Consider the following 14975-nt stretch of genomic DNA (forward strand, 5'->3'; position numbering starts at 1 on the left):
CAAGGCCGTCCTTCGCACCAAGATTACGTAGAAGCACATCGACACACGCCACAAGTCCAATTCGTGACCTCCTTTCACTAGAAAAGAATCATTGCTTTATCTGAGAAAATTCTAAGCGATTCCATCAAAACTGATGTTACCCTAGCCAATTGTGCTAATTCCAATTCCGTTAGTTTCGTTTCATCGAGGTGGATCTACTGAGTCAACAATCATCGTCCCTTTCCTCATAAATCTTCAACCAACATACATACGCATCACCCTAGTGATTGCCTTGCCGTGCCAAATCCTTAGAAAAACAACCGAGCATCCCAAAGACTTCACATAACCATTTGTACCTCCTCAATACAATTCCAAGTCCCGGTGTAAACCATTATAACTGTCCGAATTGTTGCCATTGGTAACGTATCATTAATCCCGCTTGCAACCTTCAACGAGAGTTGGTAACGCTGCCATATCTCAACTCTGAACCTAAATTCATCAACTCCATAATGGTGATTTATTAGAATATCCATAAGACCTTCTGGTAATATCACATAGTCCCCCAGCTCTATTTACACAATTTGGACCCGAAAACAAATGCACAATTCCCCGAATATCACCAATGGTCACACCGACTCGAAACTTTCACGAAACCAATCATAGTCCTTTCACACATCTATGGCGACCAATTTTAATCCTTTCTCATGAATAATCAATCCTGTATTGTCACCCTCAACTACAACCGCTGAATTACACCCAACTCATCAACTTAATATTGAGAAGCTATACCTTATGACTAAATCCTCATGTCCCTTAATCCACAACCGATACAAAATTCTGATAGAAACTCTATGAAACCTAAATCAATCAAATTCCTTTTGTACTTACCTTAACTTGCTCGCAATTTCGAACATTTGACGCAAGACCCTTCGACAATAGAATCCCTTATTGTAATACCTCATTACGCCCTTATCAAGTCCCAACGTATCACCCTTACAATCCCTATACTATACCTGCGCAAGTACTCCCAAGTCTTACTATCCAGTCAACAACACTTCAACATAATCTACTACCACGAATAGTGTCTCACCTCGAAAATATATCTTTAACTTTCAAACTATAGAGGTTCCCAAGATTCCCAACTGTTAAAAAACTCTAGCTCATCCATTGAAGAGTACTACGAAATTACCCAAATTGGTACGACTCAAGCCACCTTTCCGTCAATCTAAACACATCAGTCACCTGAAACTTGCTTCTCACTAGTCGTTGATCACAAAACCTCACGGAACCTCATCATAATACTTAGTCAATTTATGTAGACTTCTTTCTTAAAGCGTACTTAACAATCACACCCCATCCGAAAGATACAAAACAACACCACCATAATCCACACCTGACCCAAGTAATCCCGTTGCTTTGAATTCTATCCTTTCCTCTTCCGAGAATGTATCTTACTCCTTCCAATTCTAAATCAACCATGCATCTATCTTCATTCTTCGATTTCCATATTATGTTCCAAATGACATTCACCGCTATCGACCGAAACTTCACTCAAACCCGCTCAAGGGTGCACCGTAATATCATAAGTCTTGCAAAGTAGCTGAGTCAACCCTAGAGATAGTAATATGCCACACACATCAAACAATCGAGAGTTCCCTTACCTCAGTCGACTTCAAAACTGATTACTTCTCTAAACCCAATGCATCATAAGTATAATTTCCTCATGACGTCTCTTTGCTAGAAAATATTGACCAACTCTTGTATTCCAACAAGAATCAATCATTGTCGATGAAATAGCCCAAACCACCAATGAATTGATCCATAATCCGTAGGGCGATCCTTAATTACCATATACACAGTCCTACTAACATAACAATATAACTTCACCGAATCATAACACCAGACTTGCAGGAACTAGCCAAGTCTTACACCACAAATACAATGTCCACACCCCTTGTCCAACATTAGATCCAACACCTGATAACTCCTTGAGTACTAAAACTTCACACTTGCCCATCACTAGGGTTATTTCTATTAGTCAATCATTACTCCCCAGTAGCCTATGATGTAGTCAAGCATACCAACTAATTATGGAACCTTTACCTCTACTACATAGATAGACTAGGCTCATTCCATGACTATTTGAGGAATTATCCCGCTTCTGACGCTATAAACTGGGAAGATTCCATGCTAGCATCTCCCATTATACTCTTCCATCTGGAAACTATAGTATATTTCACCAAAATCGACAAACCCATAGCCCCAAATGTCTCCTCCCTATCACTATTCCCCGAGACACCAAACGACCCTACAAACACACCCTTTACTGAAGAACCACAATCGCCTATTCCCACAAGATGCACTCATCACAATTAACTATTCCTGAATTGGCCTAAAGCCGATAATCATTTCCTTAAGGAATCCCCAAACCACTAGTTCTTACTCCAACATCACAATCCTTAAGGAATCCCCAAACCACTAGTTCTTACTCCAACATCACAATCCTGTCATGTCAAAGCCTAATATACCTCTTCATAACCTTATACAACACCCATCCTAGCATATCTTGCAACCTTATACTGACGAGCACGTCAGATATCAATTGTTCCTTTCCTATAGCGGAGACTGATCCATCTAAATTCTCTTCCTTACGCCTCCATCCCATAGGACAAATAAGTACTCCTACCATCCGGCCTAAGAAGTCTTACTTCCTCACACCTTATCACAAAGAGGTCGCCCTTCAAGTCCTTACTCCCTACTTCTTTTCGCAGTCTTAACACAATCACTATCCTTTTATCAAATTCGAAGATCCTCACTAATTTTACACTTGTTTCCATATATCGACATCTATACTCTGCCATGGCTAAAAACTAAACTTGGTCACGTGTACATATCTTGGTAACACATCTCGTACCATACCGCTCGATGTCATATCATGCCACTTGCGTAAGAATTTAAGGACGTGTTCCCACCATCAGCAAGGGAATAGGATAAGGAAGTTCATATACCAATTTGAATCAACTAGAACTAATTTGACTGAAGTAGCACGAAAGGAATGAAAGAATGGAAGTTTCTTAAATGTCCTATAACTCTCGAGGATGGGTACAGACGTCTACATACCATTCTGCAAGACTATACAAGACATTGCTCTTGCACTCGTGAGACCCGTGAACCTAGAACTGTGATACCAACTTGTCACGACCCATTTCATAGATCATGATGAGACCTACACTATCCCCCGGTAGGCGAACCACTCCCAAATCGTTTACTCTTTTTAAGAAAAACAAGTGCGAAAATTAAGTTTATTGAAAACACTAAATAACAGTTTTAAGTAATAAAAATAAATGCAGAAGAATAACTTAATCTTTAAAATTTCCAAAACCTGGTCTTAACTTGTACAAGAGCTTCTAAATGGAATACATTATTTGAAAATGAAATACAGCCTCAATATTGATATAGATACTGTCTGTAGAAAAGAAACAAACAAAATACATAAGAAGAGATCCGAGGCTGCGGGTCCTGCTAGTAGCTCACCCAAAAGCTCTGATGCTAGCCACGGGACCAGTCGCGAGCTCTCGGACACAAACCTGGATCAAACTCTGCAGTCCACAAGGAGTGCAGCAAGAGTAATATGAGCATAACACTAGTACTCGTAGGCATCATAAGCCAACAATGATTAGATAACACATATAAATAGGAAGAAATCCACAAGTAAAGCATATAAGCAGTCAAGTACAGTCAAAAAATCATTATTCAAGTAAAGGCTCACAGTAATGATAAGCACAATAGATCTCAATAACCTCAAGTTGTAAGCCTAGGTGAAGTCTCTAGTCCATCAAGTTTCTAAGTGAGAACATTACAAGTAACCAACCACTCAAGTAAATCACCAACCAAGAATCCAATGAGGTAATGTACCATGCAATGAAATGGAATGTAATGCTATGCAATTTCCCCCAGGCCTCCTCTCGGTACCGTACACACATGCTAAGGGGAATGACTTAAAGTCATGACCTATGGGGGACCCGAAAAGTCCATGTACCAATCCCTCGTTCCGACAAATGACCTCAGACACGAGCACTCTCTCGCTCTGATAAATTCCTCCGATCACGAGCACTTCCTCGCTCTGGTAAAGACCCCGAATCTCGAGCACTCTCTCACTTTTCTGCTCTCCAGCCAAGACCTCAGAAGCTAAACTGTCTCACTTACCATCATTTCAAATAACAATCATATCAAACCACATATGAAATATGAAATACATGCCATGCATGGAATCAACCTCAACAATCATATCGTAGGATCAACAGATACTTTCCATGAAATGCGAATCAAAACTCAATTCATTAATATTATCCTTCCTCTTTCATGAGATAAGTGAGTATGTGAGATAAGTGAGATATTAAGAGACAGAGGTAAATACAGTCAAATTCACGTGTATAACAAACATGGTGACAGGCCCACATATCAACATCCATACCAAACTAGTAGATTTATCACCACCACTATGCCCGAGGCCTATCATGCTTTCCCCGTAAATAACTTCCATTTACATACGTTTCTCTAATTAAAGTTTAAACATGAGTAAGTCGTAGCCTACCTCAGTGCCGAACAGGAGCCAAGTACCCTCAAGCCAATGTCTTTCCTTTTCGGAGCGCTTTCAAATGATGAAAGTCTATCAAATATGAATTCAACGTTAAAATATGAATCCATGGATACCCATATTGCCATAGTTTTATCCAGAAGCCAAAAATGGACCCAAAATAGCCAAACCCGAGCCCCAAGGGCAAAACTATAATTTTATTGAAAAATCGGTTCAATATAGTCAAAATAGTACTCTAAGAGTCTAAACGAGTCCAATGATACCCATAGTGCTATACTTTAATTCAGAACCCAAAAAGGTAACCCCGAGCCCCCAAGGGCAAAACTGGAATTTTATTACAAAATTGGTTTACCCATAGCTTAATTAGTCTAACTCCAGAAAACCCATTCAAAAAACCACCATCTTGATCCTTAAATCCATGTTTTACCACTTTTCAACTTTTGGGTTCAAACCCCCAATCTTCCTCAACCAAACACGGATAAAATCGATAACCAGCAAAAATAATCATGAGGAAACACCAAAATAAAGGCTAGATACTTACCCCCTCATTGAGACGAGAACAACACCGTGAAAATCACCTTAAATGGAGCTCCCAAACTTGTGAGAAGAAGTCCCGAAAACAAATAACAAAAATGTAGTAGCTGTCCGGCCCCAAATCAGGTGCTAAATGATCACGAAGCTCACTTTTGACAAGCCCAATAAAATTCTTGTGAAATTTCACCCAAGATAGCCTTTTGAATCACCCAGTTTGGCCTTAAAATGAGAGAGATATGATGTTTTCAGGTTTTGAAGGAATGTAGAAATTTAAGGGCGAACGTAGGGGCAAAATCATCATTTCAGCAAATTCTCACCAGAAAATCAGTCACAATCTTTTTTAGAAAAAATGCCATATCTCACTCATACAATGACGAAATGCGAGGATTCTTGTTGATATAGTTCCGAAATTGCGATACGGATCTAACTGTCCAATCGAAACACAAAACAAAGGCTGTTTACTCAGTATGGTACCCTTTTTGCTCACAACGACGTCGAAATAAAAAACAAATACCATACAATCCAAACACATCCGAAACTCATCGAAATTTAACCAAAATTTTTGGACAAGTCCAAAATCACCACACGAACCTGCTCGAACTCTCGAAACATTCAAACGGGGCCGGCTTGACCCGATTTTGACTGCGGTCAACTCCAACTCATCTTAAAATCTCGTCTCTCAACCAAGCACCTAAATCACACCCGAACCTCTCGAGAACCGAACCAATGACTTGACTAAGTCATGAATCATATCAGGACCTAAAGGAACTGTTGGAATTCGATTACGGGCACATTTACCCAAAAGTCAACTTTTGGTCAGACTTCTCAAACTTAGAACTTTAAAATTCCAAAACTTAGATTTGCTTCTTTGATCCTCTCTAGAATGGCGCCACCCATCCTCACAAGCTATAAACATCTATACGAAGCTAACGGAACCTGCAAATTTCGAATACGGGTCTTATTTCTTCCCGTGACCATCTTTTCACCATAAATAGGCATAATAAATGCTAAAACCGACTTACTTTTCAAAAACCAACCAAACGAACTCTAAAATTAGCCCCATCAATTTCTACAGGTCATAAATAATATTCAAATCTAACGGAATCTTCAGATTGCCAATCAGAGCACGTTTTCCCAAAGTAAATGATTTATCCACACAATTGAATTTTGGAATTTCCAAAGTGAAACCTTCTATGAAATGATATCCGTTTGATTTCAAATTTGGCAAGCAAGTCAAAATAATTATTATGGAGCTTCTGGAATGGACGACACGCAAAATAGAGCATCGATTCTCAAAACGACCAAACGGGTCGTTACACATTACTAGTAAAACTGGGGTAATACAAACTATAACACATAGGAGTGTCCTCAAGCATAGTCATATATTCTGATATGCACTAAACAATAATTAAAAAAAAAATCTTGTCTCGGCAAAAGAAGAAGATTCTTTTCACGAGCTAGCACACTTAACTACTTAAGTGTGGATTGCGCTCTTGTGAATTTAATTGTTTTTCCTTCTATGTATTTTTTGGATACATGGACTTTGATAAAAATTTACTGGTGCCATAACAGATAGTTGATACCAGACCAGAGTAGATATAGTTTCACTTGACAAGGCTTTTCATCTCATTTCATGATACATAACACCATTGCACCTAGATCATTTTCAACTATTTATATCTTGAAAGATCAAACAGAATGTATTAAAATTATGTGGGAAGTCAACTCGTATAATTGTTTTTACTCTATTAAGAAACAAGCTACAAACTCATTACAATAGAAACCTTCCTATTTGAAATACTAACAAAGTTGACAAAAATTTGCACTTTTATGTACTCCAGAGCATAAAAGTGCAAAGAAATATCTCACAAAAAAGTAGTTTTTCATGAAATTATGAAAAAAAGAAGAAGGTCAAACTAGATATCCGTGAAGAAGTGGGGTAAAGTTCTGCCTTTAACAAACATGCCTTTTCCATTATTCGACGAAAAATAAAATATAACAGTCCTTTGCAAAATGCATAAAGTGAGATTCTTACAAATCATTACTTACGTAGTTGCAATCATCAGAGTTTCTACTGCCTTCATTCTTTTTGTGTCCTTAGCTCATTTTGTGAAAGGGGACAAATTAGGCTTTGGATATCTGATTGAGTTTTCCTTTGGGTTGTATATCATGAAAGTTGATTCAAACATAAGAAAAATTCACCTATTCTCGACAAATAAAAGGATTGAGAAACTAAATAATCCATAGGATCTGGAGTATAATTGACGGTAAACATCTTCATCCAAAATTATTTATCCCCATACTATTTCATAACCCACACGTCTACGTGAGTAGTCGGATTATTACAAATCATAGAAAGATTACTTCCCAACGCTCCCAACACGAGAATATCATCCTCTTCTTCTCTATAGCGAGGTCGCTCCACCATTCTCTATTTGTCATTATCTAAATCAAAAGAAGTTATGGTCCAACCCTTTTCAAATTAAGACTAGCAGTAGTAGCCTAATAAAGCTTCCCATTCACAAACTTATCAGAACTAATTAATCGCGCCCCATTCCGAGGACAATCAATTCTTTGCCAAGAATCATTCTTTAGAATATACATATTGACCTCTTGAAAATTACACAAACAGCCAATAATAGTAAAAATACCCACTACCTTATATTTATCATAGATTTCGTCAAATCCAAAATCATATATGAAACAATTAGCATCCCTTGATTTAGTTCTTTAATCAGGCAATTTCTTGTACTTTCTAATTGATGGGTTCCATAGAAATAATTCTTTTGCTCCATCAAAACAAATCAACCCATTAACAGAACCATCAATCAAAAATGATACAAAGTTTTTTTTTTTTTTTGGGGATTATCCAGCAGATTCCTCAATAATAGATTCACCATAAAGTAAGACTTATCAGACCAGTCCTTAAGATTGTATTAAGGTTGGACAATCCTAAACATAACCATATGGTTGGTGTAGTTGTCTTTATTATTATTAGCTGGTAAACTCAGATAGGACTTGATAAAATCAGGGCTACAGATCAAATCAAGCCAAGATTTGGAAACACACCTGAATCGCAAGGACTACACCAACCATAGAGTTAAGTTGAGGATTGCCCAACATGGATACAATCTTAAGGATTGTTCTCTTAAGTCTGTTACTTTATGATGAATCTATTGTTGAGGAATCTAACTTGGATAATCCCATAAAATAAATTCTCTGTATTTTTTTGATTGAGGGTTCTGTTAATGGGTTGATTTGTCTCGATGGGGCAAAGGTATTATTTCTATGGAACCCATCAATTAGAGAGTACAAGAAATTGCCTGTTTATAGAACTAAATCGAGAGATGCTAACCGTTTCATATATGATTTTGGATATGCTGATTATAAGATAGTGCGTATTTTTACTATTGTTGACCATTTGTGTGATTTTCAAGAGGTCAATATGTATAGTCTAAAGAATGATTCTTGGCAAAGAATTGATTGTGCTCAGAATGGGACACGATTAATTAGTTCTAATAATTTTGTGAATGGGAAGCTTTATTGGGCTACTACTATTGGTCTTGGTTTGTAAAGGGGCTGGACCATAACTTCATTTGATTTAGCTAATGACAAATAGAGAAAGGTGGAGAGACCCCTCTATGGAGAAGAAGGGCATGGTATTCTCGTGATGTGAGTGTTGGGAAGTAATCTTTCTATGATTTGTAATAATCCGACTACTCATGTAGATGTGTGCGTTATGAAAGAGCATGGGGATAAAGAATTTTGGATAAAGATGTTTACCGTCAATTATACTCTAGATCCTATGGAATATTTATTTTCTCAATCCTTTTGTTTGTCAAAAAGAGGTGTAATTTTTCTTATGTTTGAATAAACTTTCATGATATACAAACCAAATTAGAACTCAATTAGATATCCAAACTATAGTAAATCTGATTATGGTACTCTTTCGGTGAAAATCTATGTTCAAAGCCTAGTTTGTCCCCTTTCAGAAAATGAGCAGAAACGTTGATGATTGCAACTCTGTAAGTAATGATTTGTAAGAATTTCACTTTATGCAATTTGCAAAGGACTGTTATATTTTCTTGTTTGTTGAATAATCAAAAAACATGCATATTTAAGGTAGATCTTTATCCCACATCTTCACGAATATCTAGTTTGACCTTTTCTTTTTGCATAGTTCCATGAAAAATATTTTTTTGCGAGAATTTATTTGCACTTTTATGCTCTAGAGTACATAAAAGTGCAAACTTTTGTCGGTTTTGTTAGTACATCAAACTGGAAGGTTCCTACTATAATGAATTTGTAAGCTTGTTTCTTAATAGAGTGGCACATTTTATACGAGTTGAATTTTCACATAATTTTGGTACCATATGTTTGATATTTCACGATATTAATAGTGGAAAAAGAACTAGGTGCAATGGTGTTATGTATCATGAAGTGAGATGAAAAGACTTGTAAGTAAAACTAGATCTACTTCAATTTGTTCTTGTATCAACTATTTTGTGGCATTAGTAAAATTTTACTAAAGTCAATGTATCTAACCAAATACAGATAAGGAGAAATAATTAATTTCACAAGAGCTCAATGCACAATTAAGTAGTTAAGCGTGCTAAATCGTGAAAAGAAGCTTCCTCTTTTGCCAAGACAAGAAATTTTCTGCTTAATTAAGTTTAGTGCATATTAGAATTTATGACTACACTTGAGGACACTCCTATGTGTTATAGTTTGCCATATAATTCCAGTTGTACTTGTCATGAATCATGACATATCAGGATGATATTATTCTAATGTTATTTCTACTGTCGTACTTTCATGATGTAGAGTTATTTGAAGCGCAATTTATCCACCTGTAGCCGACTGCATGAGTCTTGATGATAAAGCATGACATCACCTCATTGATGTTCATGTATATATGAATTTTATTTATATGCATATGAGGGGGAAAAAATTGGATCTAAGACAATATTTAAATTTAAATACTCAAGTTCAATCGACTTTACTTCTATTAAATTAGGTACAACAATTAATTAAAATTAGAATGTTCTTTTCGAAAGTGAATTTTTTAAAGGAACTGAAGCATTTGCAAGAGATAATGCATTCATGCACCCCAGACATAAATGAACAAATCATCAAATAAAGGAAAGAGAATGAAGAGAATAACTTACGAACTTGATGCCTTATTGATTCAATTCTGATAAATTCATGAAGAGGATTTATGTTGAGAACGGGTTCCATCATCATCGTCGTCGTCATCCTCTTCTTCATTATTGTGAACTCTCTTCATCCCAGCTGCAATAGGTTTATTCACGCAAAGAGTAAGAGGAAGTAGTAAAGCTTCATTATATAGATATGTGTGTGTGTGTATATATATTAGGGGCAACAGACTAGGGCTTTTTAAAAGTTGTTATAAACTTTTTTTTTTCGGTCCAGAAGTTATTACAAACCTTTTTTTGTCCAAAAGTTGTTACAAACTTTTAAAAAACCTTATTTGCTCTCAACTGTTCTGTACAAATACTAAAATTATGCTTCTTTTGAAATCGTTTGTCCTCAAGCTCAAGTATGAAATTTTATCCAAACCTGAAGCTGAAGCCTCAACAATGATTGTCCTCAAGCTCAAATATGAACTTTTATCCAAAACCATCTTAAATCTTTCCCAAACTCCCTCAAATTTGAGAATAAACTCCTCAAAAGATCACAATAAAATTCAATGACACCCACTTGAAACAAATCAATCATTTGCAATGACTATCAATGCAGTATTTCAAATATTCTTTCGACCTAGAGGACAAAAGCAAAGTAGATCGAAAATGAATAGAGAGAGGGGAATACATTTTTATTAATATTTTTTATTTTTTTATTTTTTATTTATTACTTTGAATCAATTTAGCAATTCTCAAAATTTTGAAATTAATTTGTAACGTTATATAAATAGTCTTATATTAATTATCACTAATCTACAAAGAATTTATATATTGAAGAATTAAAACTTGAGATTTGAACCCTCAATTGAGTCTTGGTTAAGGTCTTTTAATTAGAGTCCCAAGGTTCCCAATTCCACCCTTTGAGTCTATCGTCTCTCGATTCTCAAATCCCGTTTGGTTTTCACTATCTGCCATCATCCCTCCCCCCATCGTAACCACAGCCAGCCTACCTCCATCATCGCCGCCGCATCTTCTAACGTCGTCAATCTCCATAGCTCGTCAATTTGCCTAACCTTCTTCTCTCTAGGCCACCACGGCTGCTATTGAACGTTAAAAATACAATGTAAACTCCAACGAATATTTGATAATTTTTTCTGCACTTGGGAGATTTATCTTTTCTCTCATTTTTTAATTGGTTTCTATTTTTCTTCTTATTTTAAGAATTTTAAAAGCCGTTTTCCTAACTTCTGGTACTTTTTGTATTCAATATGATCTTTTACATTACTAACATAAGAGGAAAAAACTATTATTTAATACCTTCACTCTTTCTGAATAATTAAGGAAGCTAACTATCCATGGTTAAAATGGTGAGAGTCTACTCTTTTGATGATTGATTAGCTTCATCATTATCACAGAATAACACTGGTATTTATGAGTAAGAACTCCCAATAAAAGGAAAAGAATTTTTGTTTACTTTTTTCATATGTACAAAAACATGTATAATTCAATTGAGAAAAAAAAAAAAGCTTAATTGGAAGAGTCGTCGTGAGAGCTAGGTTTGGTGATCATAACCCAGCATTCAATTAATTTTAAATTTGAAAAAAAAAAGTTATTAGTTAATCAATTTTTTTATTTTTCTTATTTTGTATGTTTTGTTGACACACAATTTTGGTCCTCCTTTTTGCTTCAATTAATCTCACTATGCTTCCTTGTCCTAAAAGTTTCCCAAAGTGAATTTTTGAATATTTCGCTAATTCTTGCATTAATTTTGAGATATTACTTCTCTAAAATTAAGATCGTTTTAATTACTCTTTATAAATTAACTAAATACTATGCCTTTATCAAATCACTAAACCAATTTTTTTTATCACACTACTATTCTATTTTTAACCGAATAAATAACCGAACCAAACCGATAAATTATATACATAAATTTTATAATTATTTATATGTATAATATTAGTTTTTCATAAATAATTATAAATATTTTATACCTTTTAATCATTAATTTGATTTTTTGTCTACTTATTTCACATGATTGTTTAAGGCCCATATTTTTAAGAATATGTCCAAGCCCATGTCTTTACGTCTTTTAACTCTTTAAGTGTTAAGTGTAAACCTACTAACAGAAGCTCACGTTAGAGTCTAATGTCTTTAAATTTTTAGCCTTTCTTTTTCAGCCATTTGATTTTAGGTCGTTTTTTTTTTTTTGAATTTATACCTTTCTTTTTTCTTGTCTGAATGGGTTCTAAACTTCTAATATTTTTCATATGAAAAGGACAGAGGTTGTAGATTTTGATGTTCCTATAGAAGATACTTCAGTAACATCAGCATTTGCTGGAACTCAAGCACATGGTAATGTCCTAATACTTCTTCCGTGGGTAATCCTCCTAAAAAGCAGAAAAGAACAACTCCTTGTAGTCGGGACCCTAGCCTTGGGGATAATGATAGAAAAAATCTGAAGTTTGGGATCATTACACAAAGTTTTTTTAATAAAATGAGAGAATTGAGGACAAAATGCAAGTACTGTCCCAAAATTTAGGATCATTACACAAAGTTTTTTCATTTCATATATTTTCATTTTAATTTTAGGTTGTCTTTATGTTTAATTAATATGCATGTTTGTAACAACAACTAAAAGCTCCTATGCTCTACTTTATTTCCAGGTATGTGTATTAAGATGACAAAAATGGTGCAGCCACTACTAAGTTAGTTTTTAGGTATATATGTAATAGTTTAGCAACTTTGGGTAACTTGAGTACTACACTATCACTAATAGTAAAAATGTTTCTATGATGTATGTTCCACCTTAAACTATAAATAAAAGTTATCGTTTGAACCAAAAAAAGACATGTCTTTTTCAACTTTTTAATGTTTTACTGATAAGTCCCATGGCTGCTAGTCATAAACCGAAAAATCGAACCAAACCGACAATAACCAAACCGGTGGTTATTGTTTTATTTGGTTTGGTTATGATTTTAGACATTTAAAAATCGACTAAATTAATTTGGTTATGATTTTAGTCAATAACCGATCCAAACCGAACTATGAACACCCCTAAGTACATTTATGGTCCAAAACCCTCCAAAACGGAACCTCTTTATCCGGAAATGTTGCTGCCAGACCCAATCATTTATTCCTTTTTATTTTCTTGTGCCAAAACAATAAATTTCAGATGAACCCAAAATCAATTCCTTTTTATTTTCTAGCTAAAAATATTTTCCCCTCCTATATTCTCTTCCTATTACTTAACTTAATGAATTCCTTCATATTTTCTTGAAAATATTCCCTTCCGCAGTGGTTGAAAGAGAAATAATCACCGTCCATATCATTGAACAAATTATCCGAAAATTTCATTCCTCTTGAATCCAATATAAATCATATTTAATTAATTTTATTACATAATATTAAGAATTAATCAAGTAATTTAACATAAAAATCATGTATTTCTAAAATAATATATAAAATGAATATATTTATTGAAAAAAATGTAAGGTATGAATATGGTATAAACACATTACAAATACAGCTCACATGGTGAGATGATATTTCAGAGGGACTTTTACTAGGTTAATAACCCTGGCGATGAGGTTGTCCAACTCAGAACAAGTCCAAACACAGCCCTAAACACCACCTCGGCTAAGGGGGCAAACAAACAAGACCACCGCCTGAATCTGAACAGTCCGTCTAGGTTATTCTCTGCCTGACCTTAGTACTATCCTTGATGAATCCTTGCTTATTAAAGCATTTTCACCATAATACCTAGTAATCTAGTGTGATATAGTTCAACACAAGGTTTTTAGCCTTTCATTTAGGCTAAATATGAATAAGTAAATTAAAATTTAAAACATAATAAAAGAAAATTACCTAATATACAATGGTTGTGCTCAGCAGAGATGGAGCTAATAAACGGCAAACTTTTATTTAAGGAGAGTATTTTACAAGTAGGGAGAGAAGGTGGTCTGTGAAAACCTGTCTTCTTCTTACAAGAACTGATCCTTATATAATGGATCAGAAGAATGCAACGACCAAATTAAAAAGATACAAGTGGCCGATAATATTGGCCGACAAAGAAAAATGAAAAGATATTCTTTGAAATCTCTGCAAAGAAAAACTAATGAAAAAGTTAGAAAAGAAAGAAAGAAAAGTAATATACAATTATTACTAAAAACAAAATACTTTTTTTTTTAAAGATATGCTTTATAAAAGCAGATTCTTGTGGTGAGAGTCCACCTTATCACTTGATTTTTTATTTTCCCTTGTCTCTAGCTGAGCTGGAAGATTCTTCCTGGTGGTTTTTGAATTGGGCCATGAATTGCGAAAAGTCTTTAGTATTATCTGGACTTTGAGATTCTCCCGCTAAGATATTTGTATCATCATCTTCATTATCTGTGGTATGACCAGCTGATGCCATAGATGCATCTTATGGGATTTCCATATTGAGATTTTTCATTAAATCTTGTTTAAATTCCTCCATACATGCCGTTATTAATTCTTCTGGGGTATAATTCCGTTCTTCATTTGAATTCTTCTAGCAATATGCTGGAAGGGGCTAGGAATTTTCCTTTACTGCCTGGAGTGAATAGTCTCTCTATAACTGGTTATGGTAGTCTCTATCTGGTGTATTAACTCTTGTCCATGAACGGTGCCCTCAGTAGATTTTTGAGTTAATGTTTTCTAGAATTTTGTATAAAAAATTCTGTTTAAATAAGATATATTGT

General features: G+C 34.9%; 1 long non-coding RNA gene across 1 annotated transcript; it reads right to left on the minus strand.

Moving 5' to 3' along the window:
- Positions 1-3297: 3297 nt before the first annotated feature.
- Positions 3298-14221, minus strand: LOC132618558 (uncharacterized). Its single transcript, XR_009574168.1, has 3 exons — positions 14122-14221; positions 10279-10402; positions 3298-3578 (listed from the first exon to the last, which is right to left on the minus strand). It is a non-coding gene; the product is annotated as an uncharacterized LOC132618558 (long non-coding RNA).
- Between the last annotated feature and the right edge of the window lie 754 nt (positions 14222-14975).

Source organism: Lycium barbarum, chromosome 11 (genome assembly GCF_019175385.1).
Source record: "Lycium barbarum isolate Lr01 chromosome 11, ASM1917538v2, whole genome shotgun sequence".
Classification (NCBI taxonomy): domain Eukaryota; kingdom Viridiplantae; phylum Streptophyta; class Magnoliopsida; order Solanales; family Solanaceae; genus Lycium; species Lycium barbarum.